The sequence below is a fragment of the Rana temporaria genome, chromosome 6, assembly GCF_905171775.1.
Source record: "Rana temporaria chromosome 6, aRanTem1.1, whole genome shotgun sequence".
Lineage (NCBI taxonomy): Eukaryota > Metazoa > Chordata > Amphibia > Anura > Ranidae > Rana > Rana temporaria.
This window is the reverse complement of record NC_053494.1, coordinates 16,073,862-16,080,568: the sequence shown is the minus strand read 5'-3', so window position 1 is coordinate 16,080,568 and position 6,707 is coordinate 16,073,862.

Sequence of the window (6,707 nt, the reverse complement as noted above, 5' to 3'; positions counted from 1 at the left end):
GAATACATACACAGTATACACACACACATACAGAATACATACACAGTATACACACACACATACAGAATACATACACAGTATACACACACACATACAGAATACATACACAGTATACACACACACATACAGAATACATACACAGTATACACACACACATACAGAATACATACACAGTATACATACACACTTACAGAATACATACACAGTATACACACACATACAGAATACATACACAGTATACACACACACATACAGAATACATACACAGTATACACACACACAGACACACAATATACACACTATGGCCCGGACTCAGAAAGAGATACGACGGCATATCTCCTGATACGCCGTCGTATCTCTGAGTCCGGCCGTCGTATCTATGCGCCTGATTCAGAGAATCAGTTACGCATAAATATCCCTAAGATCCGACAGGTGTAAGTGTCTTACACAGTCGTATCTTAGGCTGCAATTTCACGATGGCCGCTAGGTGGCGCTTCCGTTTGTTTGTTTACGCAAGGAATATGCAAATTACTATTTACGTTGATCCAGAAACGAACGACCGCCCGGCGCTTTTTTCTTATGTCGTTTGCGTTCGGCTTTTTCCGGCGTATAGTTACCCCTGCTATATGAGGCGTAGCTAATGTTAAGTATGGGCGTCGTTCCCGCGACGAAATTTGAAATTTGTACGTTGTTTGCGTAAGTCGTTCGCGAATACGGCTGGACGTAATTTACGTTCACGTCGAAAGCATGACGATTTGGAGCATGCGCCGGCCGCGACTGAATCCCAGTGCGCATGCTCCAAATCACGTTTGTTCGGCGCGGGGACGTGCTTGATTTAAATGATACACGCCCCTTACCCGCCGAATTTGAATTCCGCCGGGTGATTTACGCTACGCCGCCTCAACTTTACAGGCAAGTGCTTTGTGAATAAAGCACTTGCCTGAAAAACTTGCGGCGGCGTAACGTAAATGACATGCGTTACGCCAATATAAAGATCCGCTCTCCTATCTGAATCCGGGCCTATGTATACACACATACAGAATACATACACAGTATACACACACACAGACACACAATATACACACACAGTATACACATACACACACTGAAAAGGTACTGGAGAGGTGGGGCAGCTACAATATTGGGGTTTTTAAAAAAAATTATTTTTACATACTGGTTTTACTGAGGCTGGCAACCCTGATGGGGCCCCCTAGTGGCATGTGGCCCTCGGACAGTGGTCACTCCGCCCCTGCTCTGGCTCTATTTAAAACCAAACAAAAGCTTTGGCTTTGAGTTGGGCTTTAACCACTTGCCGAACAGCTCACGCCAATAGCAGAATGGTACGGCTGGGCATATCAACGTACCTGTACTTTGCCCTTTAAGACCCGGCATTGTGGACGGGCGTGAGCCCTCCGCCGCGAGCTCCGTGAGGGTGACCGTGGGTCCCGTGGACTCAATGACCGATGGGAGTTCCGCGATCGTCTCATGGAGAGGAAGAACGGGGAAATGCTGATGTAAACAAGCATTTCCCTGTTCTGCCTAGTGACAGAACACTGATCACAGCTCCCTGTAATCGGGAGCGGTGATCAGTGTCGTGTCACGCGTAGCCCACCCCCCCCCCCACAGTTAGAACACATCCCTAGGACACACTTGACCCCTTCACGCCCCCTACTGGTTAACCCCTTCACTGCCAGTGTCACTTTTACAGTAATCAGTGAATTTTTATAGCACTGATCGCTGTATAAATGACAACGGTCCCAAAATGGCGTCAAAAGTGTCCGATGTGTTCGGCATAATGTCGTAGTCATGATCAAAATCGCTGATCGCCGCCATTACTAGTAGAAAAAATAATAATAAAAATGACATAAAACTAGCCCCTATTTGGTAGACGCTATGGGCCAGATTCACAGAAAAAGTACGCCGGAGTATCTGCTGATACTCCGGCGTACTTTCAAATTTGCTGCGTCGTATCTTTATTTGTAATTCACAAACAAAGATACGACAGGTTTTGGCATAGATCAGACAGGCGTACGCCTTCGGATCGTAGGTGCAATTTTCCGGCGGCCGCTCGGTGAAGTTTGCGTCGTTTTCCAGCGTCGGGTATGCAAATTAGCTCTTTACGCCGATCCACGAAGGTACGCGCGTTCGTCGCATTCTTACGTCGTCGCTAGCCGTTTTTTCCCGTAGCAATCTTAAGCCTGCTCTTTCATGGCTTAGATTTAGACCAGCCATGTTAAAGTATGACCGTCGTTCCCGCGTCGAATTTCTAATTTTTTTTTTTGCGTAAGACGTCCGGGAATACGAAAGTACGTTACGCACGCCGCCGTTCAAAAAACACGTCGGGGCGCCGTAATTTCGCGCAAACCACGGCGAGAAATTTCCTAATGGAGCATGTGCAGAACGTTCGGCGCGGGAACGCGCCTAATTTAAATGGTACACGCCCCATTTGAATTAGACGCTACGCCGCCGCAAGTTTACAGGCAAGTGCTTTGTGAATCAAGCACTTACGCCGAAAACTTGCGGCGGCGTAACGTAAAGGGGATACGTTACGCCGCCGTAATTATTCGTGAATCTGTCCCTACAACTTTTGCGCAAACCAATCAATATATGCTTATTGCGATTTTTTTATTTTTTTTTACCAAAAATATGTAGAAGAATACGTATCGGCCTAAACTGAGGAAAAAATTATTTTTTTATATATATTTTTTTAGGGATAATTATAGAAAAAAGTAAAAAATATTGTTTTTTTTTCAAAATTGTCGCTCTTTTTTTGTTTATAGTACAAAAAATAAAAACCGCAGAGGTGATCAAATACCACCAAAAGAAAGCTCTATTTGTGGGGAAAAAAAGGACGCCAATTTTGTTTGGAAGCCACGTCGCACTCGGTTAAAGCGACGCGGTGCCGAATGGCAAAAAATGACCCGGTCATTGGGCAGCCAAATCCTCCGGTGGCTCAAGTAGTTAACGTTCCTTGTTCTGCACCGTGTGCAGTGTATGGGGGGCTGTCCTGTTTCCTGCCTGCCTCAGCTATTTACATATGAATGCGACCGCTATTTACATATGAATGCTGGCTATTTACACATCAACACAGGGGGCCAGATTCTCGTAGAATGGCGTATCTCTGCGGCGGCGTAACGTATCCGATTTACGTTACGCCTCCGCAACTTAGAAGGGCAAGTGCTGTATTCTCAAAGCACTTGCTCCGTAAGTTGCGGCGGCGTAGCGTAAAAAGGCCGGCGTAAGCCCGCCTAATTCAAATTTGGAACAGGGGGGGCGTGTTTTATGTTAATAACTTGTGACCCGACGTGATTGACGTTTTTCATGAACGGCATGCGCCGTCCGTGGAAATCTCCCAGTGTGCATTGCTCCTAATACGCCGCAAGGACGTATTGGTTTTGACGTAAATTACGTCCAGCCCCATTCACTGACGAGTTACGCAAACAACGTAAAATTTTCACATTTTGTCGCGAGAACGACAACCATACTTAACATTGGTACGCCGCATGTACGCCACCATATAGCAGGGGTAACTATACGCCGGGAAAAGCCTAACGTAAACGGCGTAACTGTACTGCGTCGGCCGGGCGTACGTTCGCGAATGCGCGTATCTAGCTGATTTACATATTTCGACACGTAAATCAGCGTACACGCCCCTAGCGGCCAGCGTAAATATGTAGTTACGATCCGACGGCGTAAGAGACTTACACCTGTCGGATCTTAGGGAAATCTATGCGTAACTGATTCTAAGAATCAAGGGGCATAGATACGACGGCGCAACTCAGAGATACGACGGCGTATCTCTTTTGAGAATCTGGGCCTTTCTTGGTGAAAACCAAACCAGTTGGTGGTAAGTCCCAATACTTTGTGACAGGGGCGGACTGACCACTTATGGGGCCCCCTCGGGCAATAGGAGATTATGGGGCCCCCAGGCAAAAGATTATGGGGCCACACAGTATACACACACACACATACAGTATACACACACACATACAGTATACATACACACAGAATACACACACACATACAGTATACATACACACAGAATACACACACACACACACACACACACACACATACAGTATACATACACACAGAATACACACACACACACACACACACATACAGTATACATACACACAGAATACACACACACATACAGTATACATACACACAGAATACACACACACACACACACACACACACTATACATACACACAGAATACACACAGTATACATACACACAGAATACACACACACACACATACAGTATACATACACACAGAATACACACACACACATACAGTATACATACACACAGAATACACACACACACATACAGTATACATACACACAGAATACACACACACACACACACTATACATACACACAGAATACACACAGTATACATACACACAGAATACACACAGTATACCTACACACAGAATACACACAGTATACATACACACAGAATACACACACACACACATACAGTATACATACACACAGAATACACACAGTATACATACACACAGAATACACACATACAGTATACATACACACAGAATACACACACACACACTGAAAAGGTACTGGAGAGGCGGGACAGCTACAATCTTGGGATTTTTTTAAAAACACAGATTTTTACATACTGTCCCTGGTCAACCCTGATGGGGCCCCCTAGTGGCATGGGGCCCTCGGGCAGTGTCCGAGTGCCGAATGGTAAGTCCGCCCCTGCTTTGTGATCTTGATCATCCCCCATAATATACGGGAAGATGATCATCGTCGTCTTATTCTACCAACCACTTAAAAGAGCCTGTTACCTAATAATTTCCATATATTTTGTATTTTTCTCAACAAGATTTCACATTTCACTGGACTCACTCATGTGCGCTTTCATGACGGGAACGTAGAGTTGCTATGACAGCATTAACAGTTTGGATGATTGCGGCTTCTTTCTATTTCTGATCACTCCAATGCTCATTAAAGTGAACCATTTGTATCTGTTTGTAAAATCTTTGCTTTGTCTTTTTGTTACATTATTGCTTATATTTATTTAAAGTGAATCTTTAGCTATAATTATTTTCTCGCTAAATCGAATACGGAAGAGTTAAGGGGTTGTAAAGGTTTGTGTTTTTTCACCTTAATGCATCCTATGCATTAAAGGGTTTGTAAAGGATTTTTTTTTTTTTATCTTAATAGCTTTCTTGACCTTAATGCAGTGCTGTTTTCATGTCCTCATTGTTCGTTTTTGCTCTCAAATTGCTGTAATTCTTCTCTGATCTCCACACTTCCTGGTTGTTTGTTTCCTGATGACCACAGTACTAGGAGCTTTCTCTCTGTGGTCACTAATCAAGGAGGTGTGATTACTGTTAGGTAGATTCAGGTACATTGGAATAACTTTAGGGCGGCGTAGCTTAGCCTGTTTAGGCTATACCGCCGTAAATTAGCTAGGCTAGTAGTGATTCTCAATTTACTTACCTGCTAATCTACGGCGGCGTAGCCTCAAACGAGCGGGCGTAAGGGCGCCTAATTCAAATGACTTGGAGGGGGGCGTGTATCATGGTAATGACGCTTGACCTCATGTTTTCAACGTTTTTTGTCACTGCGCATGCGCCGGGCGACTACATTTCCCAGTGCGCATTGCGGCTAAGTACGCTGTACGGGCCTATTGATTTCGACGTGGACGTAAACGACGTAAATCCCGATTCGCCGACGACTTACGCAAACAACGTAGAAAAATCGAATTTCGCGGCGGGAACGGCGGCCATACTTAACATTACTATTCCACTAGAGCCTAGCACTAACTTTACGCGGCCTATCTCTTACGTAAACGGCGTAAAAGTACTGCGTCGGCCTGGCGTTCGTTCGTGAATCCCCTAATCCCCTAATTTACATAATCTACGCCGGCCACAATGGAAGCGCCATCTAGCGGCCATCAGAAACATTGCAATCTAAGATAGGACGGCGCAAGCAGTCCTATCTTTGATATGTTTAAGTGTATCTCTGTTAGAGAATACACTTAAACATAGGTCGGTGCAGATTCAGAGTTAGGTCGGCTTATCTGTAGATAAGCCGGCCTAACTCTTTCTGAATCTACCTATGTGTGTCTAAAACCCCTCAGCACCAATCAGGTTAGTTTTCCAAACCATCACTGCCCTGTATTGGCTCTGTGGCTCTGTACAGAGGCAGGAAACAGCATGCAAAAACGAAACTAGAAACTGCAGGTACATTATATGATTGATTTTTATCTATTTTTAATAATTTTTAAAAGGAATCAGTTAACTATTATGGGCCAGATCCACGAAGACTTATGACAGGCGTATCAGTAGATACGCCGTCGTAAGTCTGAATCCCCGCCGTCGCAACTTTAAGCGTATTCTCAAACTGAGATACGCTTAAATGTTGCTAACATACAGCCGGCGTAAGTCTCCTACGCCGTTGTATCTTAACTGCATATTTACGCTGGCCGCTAGGTGGCGTTTCTGTCGATTTCCACGTCGAGTATGCAAATTAGCTAGATACGGCGATCCACGAACGTACGTCCGGCCGGCGCATTTTTTTACCTTGTTTCCGTAAGGCTTTTTTTTCGGCGTATAGTTACCCCAGCTATATGAGGCGTATCCTATGTTAAGTATGGACGTCGTTCCCGCGTCGAATTTTGAAAATTTTACGTCGTTTGCGTAAGTCGTTCACAAATAGGGCTTTGC